The following is a 14782-nucleotide window of genomic DNA, read 5'->3' as shown; positions in this document are numbered from 1 at the left end:
GGTTTCGAGTCGGATGAAATTACCGTAAACTCGAGTAGATTGAATTTCCACTAAAGGGTATAAATTTTAAAATCAAGTCGGGCTAGCCAAAAACTTGACCCAACCTAGCCCATACTCATCCCTAGTCGAAACGAACAGGCTAAAATTAAGGAAAAGTCTAAGCCAATGACTCCTCAAACGCTTTGTTTGTCGATTTGTTATGTTAAAAAATAAGATTGGTGCATATAAAAAAAAGTTATTGTAATCTTGAATTGATGTAATATCGAACTGGATGTCACCCCCAAAGATTAATACAAACTTCCAAATCTCATACACCCACGTGAGGAAATGAAACCTGCTTATGTCGCACTCCTCAATAAGAAAATTTTGAGAGAAAAATAACTCTTCACTATTTGCATTATCAACGTGTCAGAGTCCAAACAAACAATTAACGTCCAACTATTAAGTATATATATTATGTACATACACTCGCTATCTATTTACCAACTTAAGCTATATAACGTTTTTATCCCTATTCACCCCTTGTTATATTTTTCTTAAAGTAATTTCATGGAGAAAAGTGTTGAAATTTGTACGTAAGGGTTAATTGAGTCCTAGAATTATTTTACCGTATCAATTTTTTATTGAGTAGGAATCGTTGGAGCTTGAACGTATTCATGATGTTTTTAGCGTATTCATGTTGAGACGATATCGTTCTGACCCTAGCCATATTATTTAGACTGAGGATATTTAGTTGTGGCCTGACTTGTCCTACGAGGATGAAGCTTTTCAGATTCTAGATTCTAATGAAAGAGTTCTACGGAGTAAACACATTTTGATAGTCAATTATCAGTGGGGTACTTGAAGTCCTGTTGAGGCTACCTGGGAGATAACGGAATCGTTGAAGACTCAATTTCGACGTCTATTCGATTCGGGTAAATTTTCAGGACAAAATTTCTTTAAGGGAAGATTTTTCACTCCACAATTTGTTTAATTTGTGGTTCAAAAGACTCGAACTAGTTGCTTGTGGGATACAAAACAATGTCGTTAGCATATGCACTATAGTACTGTAATACCCCAAAAATTTAGATAATGGCCAAAATGCAAATTTTGAAAGTTTAATAGTCAAAGTAGAAATTTGGGAAAAGTTTAAGGAATTAAGTGGTAATTTTCCCAAAAATAATGTTATTCCATAAATGGATTTATTTAGTGACCAAATTATAAATTTGGTAAAGTTTGGTGACCAAAGTATAAACTTAAAAAATTTTAGGGACCAAAATGTAATTTTAAAAAATTACATACGGATCACGAAAATAAGTAAATAAAAATATTATTTTCATATTTTTATTTGGTGACCAAAGTAAACTTTGAAAAGTTTAGGGACCAAAATGTAATTTTAAAAAATTACATATGGATCACGAAAATAAGTAAATAAAAATATTATTTTCACATTTTTAAAATGTTGGAAAATAATATTTAACAGTTTAATTTCATGTTCAATTTAGACTGTTTGATTAAAGTGTCTGAATTGTAATTTTTGGAAATTGCAAGGGTAAATTAGTAAACTAAGATATAATTTGTTCATATTTGACTTATGAATGAAGATAAGGTTAAGATGATATGATTTGAATGATGATAAGGATAAATATCTTGGTTTAATGGTGATTATGAAGTTTTATTAAGGGTAAATTGGTATTTTCCAAGTTAATGAATTAAATATTATTTTAAAAGATGATAAGCATGATATCAATTAAAATATCATGCTAAATGTTCATCTTCTCCAGCACAAGGATGTGAGTCTTCCAATATAAGGAAAAATATTTTATTTTCAATTTTTGAGCTAATTATTTTGGATTTCGGGTTATGTCGTGAAATAGGAAAGTGATCTATGCGAAAACGCTATCATTTAGTAACAATATTTCTTTCTAATCTTGTTGGATTTCAAATATCCCAAAATTTTCAGTTTGTGTTCATATAAAGGGTCATGAAATTGATGATTAATCTTGATGATTTAGAGGTTGTAGATTCATATTCAAGCTTGTATGATGATTAGAACATGTTCAATCGTCCTAGAATTAATTCTTCAAAATTCGGCCAAATAATAAGTTGGAGAAATTTGTGTTTTGATGAGAGTTAATTAGGGATTTGATTGTAGAGATGTTATAAGGTTGATTGAAAGCTGATTTCATGCTTGAATCGAACCAAAATCGAGCAAAATCATGAAAAACCTAGTTTTTGATCTTTAAACCATTAAAGGATGAGAAAAATTATGGAAAAATTATATAAGATCTGGAAATGATGTAGAAAGTATTTTACATGCCTTAGAAAATTTAGGGACCATTTTGTAATTTTCGAAAAGTTGGGGGACCAATTCGGTAATTTTAGAGAAAGTTGTGAATGGTTGTATATTTATCTAATAGTTGATGTACTATGCTGGAAATTTCTGTTTTGGGATTGAAATGAGTGTTTAGATGTGAAATATGACTATTTTGGAAGTTTGAAAAGATTGGTGATTTAAGTACAACATTTGTATAGTTGGGGGTACTTAAATGTAATTATGCCTTTGCCAAAGCATTTGAATGATAATAATTTCAATGCTGGAATTTTTTATATTAAGAATCTAAGTGATAAAACGGTGAATGACCATTTTGTGTAATAGGAAAAGTTGGTGCCAATGTTAAAAGGAATTAATAAGTGTTAAATATTTGGTAGAAAATGAGTTCCAAGTATATTATGGAATTGTTATGGGATATGTTTATGTTAGTAAAATACTAACATATGTATCATTATGAATTTGTATATTATACAAATCGTGATTGATTTGTGATTGAAGCAAGTCAAGTATAAAAGGGTTTTATTGTGGAACATAGTGAGGCAAATATTTTGGATATATAAAGTGTCAAGGTGAGTGCAATACATGCATGAAATTATACATGGATGTTTTATACATCATCAGAAAGACTTGCGATAAGTCGACCTTGTTTATATCAGCAAGATATTATGTCAATTTTATAACTTTGATATGACATTGATATGTCATAGTGTGAAATTATAATGCATTGATCATGAATAATGTGATATTTTACCATGAATGTTATTTCGGGTATGAACTGCCCAATGTTAAATATTGATAATATACTTTGCCATGGATGGATCAAATAAAAATATATTATATGCCCATATAAGTCATTGAGGGACAGGGTATAGTTGGCATCCCATAGAGTCCAGCAGCATGCTGCATATTCGGGAATACACTAAAAGATACCTAGTGTATATGGTGGGCACGACCTTATGTGTCATATTTGGGACTGTACTTAAGGATACCTAGTATAGATGGTGGACACGACCTTATGTGTCATACTCGGGATTGCACTACGGTGCATATATATTTGACTCGTGTACCCAGGGTCCTCAGGATGTTATATGGGCTATTGTCTATGGTTTTTTATGGTTTACTGGTTAATAAATGGTAAGTATGAAAATAAGCTTATGAAATAAATGGCAAGTGTATTAGAAAGAATTTTTATATTCAGTTATAATATTTTGATCATGGTAAAATATTGGATATGATGGTAACATGATTTTATGGCATTTTGATTTTGATATTGAAATTCATGCATGAATTGTATTGCACTGTTTATTGTTTTAATTGCCTCACTAAGTATATACTTAGCGTGTGATGATTTTCACGCGTAGGTAAAAAGCCAGTGGTAGAGGAAAGAGTTTAAAGTGACATCAAGTATCAAAGAGTATATTTCAATATCAGTAAGACATCATATGATGTAATGTTGACTTTGTTCGTGGCATGTACTCATTAATGTCTTATTTGCTTTCTAGAACTATTTTGAAAAATGGTTTGTAATGATTAAACTAAACTGTTTTACTCTGTTTCAATATGGATAGTATAAATCTATATTAATATATGTTCTAAATTGCATGTGATAAAATGATATGATATGGTATTTTTATAATATTATTTATCATTTTAATAAAAAAAATTTAAATCACTTTTGAATAGGAACATATTTTACGTAAATTCAGGTGACCTCTATAATCTATATAGGTATAATTATATGGGTTACTAGTGTTTCATTTATTAGCATCAGAGCTACAGGTTTAGCCGATTCTAGGACTAAACCAATTTTGTTTTGAGTTAAAAAGTGTATACATGCCACTAGGATATCAAAAAAATTACTGATTGTTGTATATATACTGTGATGATGCTTATTGGGAGTAAAGTTACTCTTTACTAATGTAAGATGATTTTTACTGTGTTCAGATGTCAGATCATCAGGAAGCGAGTAGGGCAGGAGAGCATGTTACTCATGTACAGAGTGAGAGTAATGAGGTGAACCAGAATCCACCCAATGCTCAGCTGAATCTAGAGTCATCTAATCTGAATCAACAGGATATCATGTTCAAGATCGGGGGTTGTTCTTACAAGCTCTAGACAATATTATTAATTGTTGAATCCTAGTGTCAGTTTCGAAAGAACTAAGAAAGATGAGAGCACCTGAATTTTGAGGTGATTCGGATGCTAATCCAATGGCTGTTGACTTTTGGTTGAATGATGTCAAGAATATGCTGAATAGGATTCCTTGTGATGATCAAGGAAAGTTGAAAGGGGTTGTATCTCTACTGATGGAGAAAGCCAGTGTGTGGTGGAATACAGTCGTAGCACTAGTTTCCACTGAGCAAATCACATGGGAATTCTTTCTGAGGGAATTCAAGGAAAAGTATATTGGGGACGTGTTTGTCAATGAGATGATGCAACAATTCCTAAACTTAAAGCAATCTGGAAAACCAGTTTACGAGTCGTTTTGCTTCGGAGTTTATTCCGACTGAGAAATCTAGAATTGGTAGATTTATTTTTGGATTGGATTCTCAGTATAAGAGAATTCTGGTTTCTCATCATTTTACTGCTTTTCAAGAAGTGGTAAACAAGGTTAAACCTATGGAAAAAGTTAACCTTGAAGATATAGAGGCGAAGAAGGCTCAGAGAAACAAAAGGTTTGGAAGCTCTTACTCTGCACCCTTTTCCAAACGCAACAAGGGCCAGCAACAGAAAAGTTATGCTTCCTCAATATCCACGGGCAGAAAAGGATTTTATGGAGGAAAGTTCAAGCAGAGACATGCAGATTCAATGGGTACCAGAGGATCAAGAGTACGACATGTTTTCGAATGTGAATATTGTGGAAAGAGGCATTCAGGTCAGTGTTGGTTTGCTGAGGGAAAATGTTTTCATTGCAAACAACCTAGTCATTTTAAAAAGGAGTGTCCAGAGCTATTCCCAGATCAGTCTGTAGCAGGACCTCAAAAGGTCATAAGTGGAATAGGAGGCAGGCCTACTATATCTGAAACTACATTTAATCGTGAAGACAGAACTACTGCAAGAGTTTATCACCTCAAGACTGATGATGATAGAGATGCTCCTGAGATTATAGCATGTACATTTTATCTCTTTGATGAACCTGTTTTCGCATTGATTGATATCGGTTCTACATACTCGTATATTAGTACAAAACTGATAAGAGATAGGGGAATCTTTATAGAACCTATTTCTAGTGATATTGTGGTAATCAATCCATTGGGCCATAGTGTGAAAATTAGTCGGATATGTAACAAATGTCCGATAAAGATACAAGGAGTAGAATTTCCTGCAAACCTATTAGAATTACCTTTTGAGGAATTCGAGATAATCTTAGGCATGGATTATCTATCTTCCTACTATGGTTGGGTAGATTTTTGTTTGAAGAGATTGTTTTTAAAATATACAACAGGTTCAGAGATAATATTTTTTGGAGAAAGGGTAAATCCCTTATCCAATATGATTTTAGCTTTTACTGCTAAGAAATTATTGTCACGAGGATGTCAAGCAATTTTAGCAAATGTGTTGGATACGAGAATTGCTGAAGTTAAGTTGGAAGGCATTCCAACTATATGAGAGTATCCAGAGGTGTTTCCAGATGAGCTACCTGGATTACCTCCTGATAGAGAGGTGGAGTTTGGGATTGATGTATTCTCAGGTACAACACCTATTTCAATGGCTCCTTATCGAATGGCTCCAACAGAGTTAAGAGAATTAAAGGCTCAATTGCAAGAGCTACTGGATCGAGGATTTATAAGACCAAGTATTTCACCTTGGGGTGCACCGGTTTTGTTCGTGAAAAAGAAAGATGGATCAATGCGTTTGTGCATAGATTATCGACAGTTGAACAAGGTGACTATAAAAGACAAGTATTATCTTCCGAGGATTGATGACTTGTTTGATCAACTTAAGGGAGCAGTTGTTTTCTCTAAGATTGATCTTAGATCAGGATATCACCAATTGAAGATAAAAGAGAAAGATGTTCCAAAGACAGCTATCAGAACACGGTATGGATACTACGAGTTCGTAGTAATGCCATTTGGGTTGACAAATGCTCCAGCAACATTCATGGATTTGATGAATCGAGTATTTTAACCTTTTTAGATCAATTTGTGGTGGTCTTTATTGATGATATTCTGGTATACTCGAAGACTAAGATAGAACATGATGTTTATCTTCGTACTGTGCTCGAAATACTTAAGGATAAAAAGTTATATGCCAAACTATCAAAGTGTGAGTTTTGGCTATCAGAAGTTTCTTTTCTTGGTCATGTTGCTCGGTAGAAGGCATAAGAGTTGATCCAAGTAAATTTCAAGCAATATTAGAGTGGAAACCTCCAAAGAATGTTACAGAGGTCCGAAGTTTTTTGGGGCTTGCTAGTTATTATCGAAGGTTTGTGAAAAACTTTTTGATGAATGCTTCTCCTTTAACCATGTTGTTGCGAAAGGATGTTTCATTTTCTTGGACTGAGAAATGTCAAGAGAGTTTTGAAGCTCTAAAGAAGATTTTAACAGAAGCACCAGTGTTGGTACAACCGGAATCGGGCAAAGAGTATGTGGTGTATAGTGATGCATCTCATGGTTTGGGTTGTGTACTTATGCAAGAAGGTAAGGTGGTAGCCTATGCTTCTCGACAATTAAAGATGCATGAGAGAAATTCTCCTACTCATGATCTTGAGTTAGTAGCGGTCGGTTTTGCTCTAAAGATTTGGCGTCATTATTTGTATGGTGAAAGATGTCACATCTACACGGATCATAAGAGTTTGAAATGTCTATTGACTCAAAAATAGATCAATTTGAGACAGAGAAGATGGATAGAACTTTTAAAGGACTATGATTTGATCATTGATTATCATCTAGGTAAAGCAAATGTTGTAGCAGATGCACTTAGTCGGAAAACCTTTGCAGTTTTGCGAGCTATGGATATACGACTATTGTTGAAAGAAAATGGCGCACTATTAGCTTAATTAAAAATATAGTCGATGCTTTTAGATTGGATAATAGAGTTACAAAGGAAAGATGACAGATGCTTGGAAAAGATTTCACTAGTGGAAAAAGGTGAGACTAGAGACTTTGAAGTCAAGTCAGATAGATGTTTGTATTATCGAGGAAGAATTTGTATTCCACATGATGATGAGTTGAAGAAAGATATTCTTTCTGAGGCACATTATAGTCCACTGACTATGCATCCAGGCGGGAGCAAAATGTATCATAATGTGAAGAGTCAATTTTGGTGGCCATGTATAGAAAGAGCCATTTTTGAATTTGTTGCTACATGGCTGACGTGTCAGCGAGTGAAAGCTAAAATCAGGTGCCTTCGGGATTGTTACAACCAATTTCTATTCCAGAATGGAAGTGGGAGAGAGTTACTATGGATTTTTTTACAGGGCTACCACTGACATCAAATAAGAAGGATTCCATTTGGGTGATAGTTGATCGGTTAACTAAATTGGCACATTTCATTCCGGTGCGAATGGACTACTCCTTGGATAAATATGTAGAGTTGTATATCGAGGAGATAGTTTGGCTACATGGAGTGCTAATATCAATCATATCTGACAGGGATCCTAGGTTCACTTCAAGATTTTGGAATTCTTTGCATAAAGCATTGGGTACTCGATTGAATTTTAGTATGGCATTTCATCCACAGAAGGATGGTCAGCCTGAGCGGACTATCCAAACATTGGAGGATATGTTGAGGGCATGTGTGATTGAGTTCGGAGGATCTTGGGAAAAGTATTTGCCTCTAGCAGAATTTGCTTACAATAACAGCTATCAATCTAGCATCAAGATGGCTCCTTACGAAGCTTTATACAAGAGAAAGTGTCGGACACCATTAAATTGGTTCGAGTTAAAAGATCGGGATCTGGTTGGCCCTGATTTATTGAAAGAGGTTTAGGATAAAGTAAGGATAATCCAAGATAATCTCAAGATTGCAACTAATCTTCAGAAGTCTTATGCATATTTGAAGCGAAAAGAGATTGAATTTCATGAAGGCGATAAAGTTTTTCTTAAAGTTTCGCCTTGGAAAAAGATTTTGCGTTTTGGGCACAAAGGGAAACTAAGTACAAGATTCATTGGACCTTATGAGATTTTAAAGCGTGTCGGACCGGTGGCTTACCAGTTAGCATTACCTCTAGAGTTGGACAAAGTACATAATGTTTTTCATGTGTCGATGCTTAGAAAATATATATCGATCAGATCCTTCACATGTCATTGCATCAGAGGAAATTGAGATCCGACCAGATTTGACTTATGAAGAAGAACCAATTCGGATCTTAGCTCGAGAAATCAAATAACTGCGTAATAAGACGATTCCTCTAGTCAAAGTACTTTGGCAAAATCATAAAGTCGAGGAAGCTACTTGGGAAAGAGAAGATGACATGAGAAAGCAGTTTCCAAACCTCTTCATATTAGGTACGTCTTAAAATTTGAAGACGAATTTTATTTAAGGAGGGGAGAATTGTAATACCCCCAAAATTTAGATAATAACCAAAAATGTAAATTTTGAAAGTTTGATGGTCAAAGTAAAAAATTGGGAAAAGTTTAAGGAATTAAGTGGTAATTTTCCCAAAAATAATGTTATTCTATAAATGGATTTATTTAGTGACCAAATTATAAATTTGGTAAAGTTTGATAACCAAAGTATAAACTTTGAAAAGTTTAGGGACTAAAAATATAATTTTAAAAAGTTACATATGGGTCACAAAAATAAGTAAATAAAAATATTATTTTCACATTTTAAAATGTTGGAAAATAATATTTAATGGTTTAATTTCATGTTCAATTCGGACTGTTTGATTAAAGTGATTGAATTGTAATTTTTGGAAATTGCAAGGGCAAATCGGTAAACTAAGATATAATTTGTTCATATTTGACTTATGGATGAAGATAAGGTTCAGATGATATGATTTGAATGATGATAAGGATAAATATCTTGGTTTAATGTTGATTATAAAGTTTTATTAAGGGTAAATTGGTATTTTCCAAGTTAATGAATTAAATATTATTTTAAAAGATGATAAGCATGATATCAATCTAAAATATCATGCTAAATGTTCATCTTCTCCAGCACAAGAACGTGAGTTCTTCCAAGGTAAGGAAATTTTTTTTATTTTCAATTTTTGAGCTAATTCTTTTGGATTTCGGGTTATGTCGTGAAATAGGAAACTGATCTACGCGAAAAATGATATCATTTGGTACCACTATTTCTTTCTAATCTTGCTGGATTTCAAATATCCCAAAATTTTCAGTTTGTGTTCATATAAGGGATCATGAAAGTGATGATTAATCTTGATGATTTAGAGGTTGTAGATTCATATTCAAGCTTGTATGATGATTATAACGTGTTCAGTCTTCCTAAAATTAATTCTTCAAAATTCGGCCAAATAATAAGTTGGAGAAATTTTTGTTTTGATGAGAGTTAATTAGGGATTTGATTGTAGAGATGTTATAAGGTTGATTGAAAGTTGATTTCATGCTTGAATCGAATCAAAATCGAGCAAAATCATGAAAAACCTAGTTTTTGATCTTTAAACCATTAAGCTTTGGTCTTAAAGGATGAGAAAAATTATGGAAAAATTATATAAGGTCTGGAAATAATGTAGAAAGTATTCTACAGACCTTAGAAAATTTAGGGACTATTTTGTAATTTTCGAAAAGTTGGGGGACCAATTCAATAATTTTGGAAACGTTGTGAATGGTTGTATATTTATCTAATAGTTGATGTAATATATTGGAAATTTCTATTTTGGGATTGAAATGAGTGTTTAGATGTGAAATATGATTATTTTGGAAGTTTGAAAAGATTGGTGATTTAAGTATAACATTTGTATAGTTGGGGTACTTAAATGTAATTATGCCTTTGTCAAAGCATTTGAATGAAAATAATTTCAATGATGGAATTTTTTATATTAAGAATCTAAGTGATAAAATGGTGACGGACCATTTTGTGTAATTGGAAAAGTTGGTGCCAATGTTAAAAGGAATTAATAAGTGTTAAATATTTGGTAGAAAATGAGTTCCAAGTATATTATGGAATTGTTATGGGATATGTTTATGTTAGTAAATTACTAACATATGTATCATTATGAATTTGTGAATTATACAGATCGTGATTGATTTGTGATTGAAGCAAGTCAAGTATAAAAGGGGTTTATTGTGGAACATAGTGAGGCACATATTTTGGATATATAAAGTGTCAAGGTGAGTACAATACATGCATGAAATTATACATGGATGTTTTATACATCATCAGGAAGACTTGCGATAAGTCGACCTTGTTTATATCAGCATGATATTATGTCATTTTTATAACTTTAATATGTCATTGATATGTCATAGTGTGAAATTATAATGCATTGATCATGAATAATGTGATATTTTACCATGAAAGTTATTTCGGGTATGAACTTCCCAATGTTAAATATTGATAATATACTTGGCCATGGATGGATCAAATAAAAATAGATTATATGCCCAAGTAAGTCATTGAGGGACAGGGTATAATTTGCATGCCATAGAGTCCAGCAGCATGCTGCATATTCGGGAATACACTAAAGGATACCTAGTGTATATGGTGGGCATGACCTTATGTGTCATATTCGGGACTGTACTTAAGGATACCTAGTACAGATGGTGGACACGACCTTATGTGTCATACTCGGGATTGCACTACGGTGCATATATATTTGACTCGTGTACCCAGAGTCCTCAGGATGTTATATGGGCTATTGTCTATGGTTTTTTTATGGTTCATTGGTTAATAAATGGTAAGTATGAAAATAAGCTTATGAGCTTATGGAATAAATGGCAAGTGTATTAGAAAGAATTTTTATATTCAGTTATAATATTTTGATCATGGTAAAATATTGGATATGATGGTAACATGATTTTATGGCATTTTGATTTTGATATTGAAATTCATGCATGAATTGTATTGCACTGTTTATTGTTTTAATTGCCTCACTAAGTATATACTTAGTGTGTGATGATTTTCACGCGTAGGTAAAAAGCCAATGGTAGAGTAAAGAGTTTAAAGCGACATCAAGTATCAAGGAGTATATTTCAATATCAATAAGACATCCTATGATGCAATGTTGACTTTGTTAGTGGTATGTACTTATTAATGTCTTATTTGCTTTCTAGAACTATTTTGAAAAATGGTTTGTAATGATTAAACTAAATTGTTTTACTCTGTTTCAATATGGATAGTATAAATCCATATTAATATTTGTTCTAAATAGCATGTGATAAAATGATATGATATGGTATTTTTATAATATTATTTACCATTTTAATAAAAGAAATTTTAAATCACTTTTGAATAGGAACATATTTTACGTAAATTCAGGTGACATCTATAATATATATAGGTTAATTATAAGGGTTACGGGTGTTATAAGGTGACATCCGCTTTTTTTCGAGTTTTTATATTATTATTATTATTGTTATTTATTTTGTTGCAGGCATTTACAAGCAAACTCAAATCGGCCCAAACTGAAGCCCATGTACATCTAACTCAATTCAGTTAGGGTTTTTAAACCTTAGGGTTCTCACCGCCACTCCACTGCCACTGTTACGACCACCTTTTCCCAACAATCTTGACAGCCATTGAACTGCTCTGTCATCATCATCTTAGGCAAACAGTGAAAACAATAAACCAAATCAGAAAATCAACACCAAACCCATTAAAAATTAAACAAATCCTAAAAAATCGGGATATTAAAAATGGCTTAGGGAAATTAGTCCCTACCTTTTGCTATCACCGAATCAATCACCAAACATGTAATAAATCATATAAAAGATGATGAAAATGGAGCAAAAAGGGGAGTTTCAAAGAAAAAAAAAAGGAAAAAAGAGGGAAGAAAAAAGAGAGACAAGAGAACTGAACGAGAGCCAAAAAAAAATAGAGAGAAGAGGAAGTGGTGGCCATGGCAGCTTGTTTCTTTGTGAGGGTGAGTGGGATAATAGCACTTTAAGTCCTTGTTGTGCTTTTAACTTTCATTTGGTCACATTAGCTTATTAATTATGCTTCTATTTCTTTTAATTTATGGTGTGTTATTATAAATACTTTTATTTTAGTCCTAATTGTTTATTGGTTTATTTCCATTAATGGTGCTTGTATTATCTATTATTCACATTTATATCATTGTATTTTATGATTATTTTAATAGTGTTCTTTAATTTCCTGCATTTACATTTTATTCATCTAATTTTCAGTATTTAATTTTCTGTAATTTTATACACCTTAATTTTTAATTTCTTTCGTTTTGATGCGTTGTATATTTGTGTTTGTCTTTATTTTATGTTATGGTATTTCTTTCTTGTTCCTTGCTATGCTATTATTTTTATTCGTTTGCTCCGATAAATTACACTTTAGTTCTTAGATTTAGGTCCTTATTTATGTCATTATGTTTAATTTACTATGAAGTTGTTATAGTTTATTTATATCCTTAACCCTTATATTTATTATTCAATTATTTTAGTCCTTATACTTTTTATAAATGTGCTTGTCATATATTTTAAGGATATTTTTAATTTTCTAAATGTTATATATTAAATATATTATATAATGTTGTATACATATATTTGTTTATAAAGTTTTTATATATATAAGTGTAAAATATATCCATATTATTTTATTAGTGTTCAATTGTTTTTAGTATGTAATGTATATTATTTATCATATTTCAAAATCTATTGTATTTCATGATTTTAATTTCCTCAAATGATATATGTATACATAAAAAAATTTGTTTTATAACTTATATAAGTTGTTTTACGTTGATATTAATATATATATATATATAGGTGTACTTTATAATTAATTACTATGTATTAAGTAGCATATTATATTAGGTTATTTATGAATATTGTAATGTTATTTTTCTGTCTAAGTAAGCTCGTCTATTCTGGTTTAGATGTAACTTATCCTTTCAAAATTGACATGTATGAAGCCTTATAAGCACTACTTGATTCGAATCGAAATAATTTGATTAAGGATAATATTTATTCATTTTAGGACTATTGTGAAGCGACTGTCTTAATGTATAAGAAAATTTCTTTCGATAATTTTAAAATGAAAGTGTATCTCGTTAAGTGAAACAAATAAAATTGATTACATTTAAAATCTGGGACTGAGAAAAAGAATATGTTCTTTTAATTAAATTCACTGAGAAAAAACTGTTAGATCGGACATAGGTCTCGTCTCAATGTATTTAAATAATTGAACATCCTTATTCTCATTAAAGGTTTGTAAAATAATTATTTAACCATATTTGTTTTTAATATTTTTGTTTTATTTTTGTATGTATTTTTTATTGGGACCTCAAAATAAATAACACTCGAATTAATATTGAATTTTATGATGAAATAGTAATATTTTCTTACTCTGATTGGATTAATAAATGAATGGTTTAAAGCATGAGAGGTCATTTATTATCGATTGGAAATAATTAAATATTATTGTTTTCCATATTAAAATTCAAGAAGTATGTTTTAAAAAGAAAGTCTAAAATTCATTTTGTTTTATTATTATTTATGCATTTAAATTTGGAATTAATAATGAACTTTAGGATGTAATTTTAATATTTCCTTATTTCGATTGGAGTAAGAATCGACTTCTTTAAGCTATGAGAAGTTGATTCTTCTCGATAGGAAATAATTAAATATTATTTTGTTTAATCCTAAAATTCAAAGAATATTATTTTTATGGGATCTTAAATTAAGTTAAATTCGAACTCATAAATTTCATTGCAAATATGACTAATTAATTGACTAGGTATTGATTTATGGCGCTGTGGGGATGCTAATTATCCCCCACGCGTAACCGACTCTCGAACTTGAATTTTTGATAACGCATACCGAAAATATGTTGTTTTAATTAAAATTAATATTTTTATTAAAATGATAAATACGTTTTTGGGTGCCCAATCACACCCTAATCAAATATTGATGGCGACTCCTCTAATCATGTTTTATTATTAACATGTCACTAAATTATTCGAAACGATATCTTTTAAGAACCAGATTTTAAAAAAAAATTGTTTTTTAAGAAAAATCGTTTTGACAGCTTGGCGACTCCGTTGGGGAATTTTTTTAGATAGTCATGTCGATAGTCAATTAGTTAATTGTCTTTGCAAATAAAAATTACAAGTTCGTTCTAATTTGGTTTTTGATCCCTTGTTTTGTTTTAAATAAATTATTGTTTGCAATTTGATTAACCATTTAATAGTTGTACTGATTTGTTTGCTAATGTTTTCATATTAATTCTGCGATTTTTGGATTTGAGAAATGAATTTGTATGTTGTGTGATTGTGTTTTTTTTCGCTTTTCCTTACACACTACACAACTTTATTCGCATAACATAAGCTAAACCACGCTCTGTCCAATTTATGTGGGAGTGAGAAACTACTCCTTCATGTGATTTTCACCT

The sequence above is a fragment of the Hibiscus syriacus genome, unplaced genomic scaffold (assembly GCF_006381635.1).
Source record: "Hibiscus syriacus cultivar Baekdansim isolate YM2019G1 unplaced genomic scaffold, ASM638163v2 tig00000477_pilon, whole genome shotgun sequence".
Taxonomy (NCBI): Eukaryota; Viridiplantae; Streptophyta; class Magnoliopsida; order Malvales; family Malvaceae; genus Hibiscus; species Hibiscus syriacus.
Note: the sequence above shows the minus strand (reverse complement) of the source record.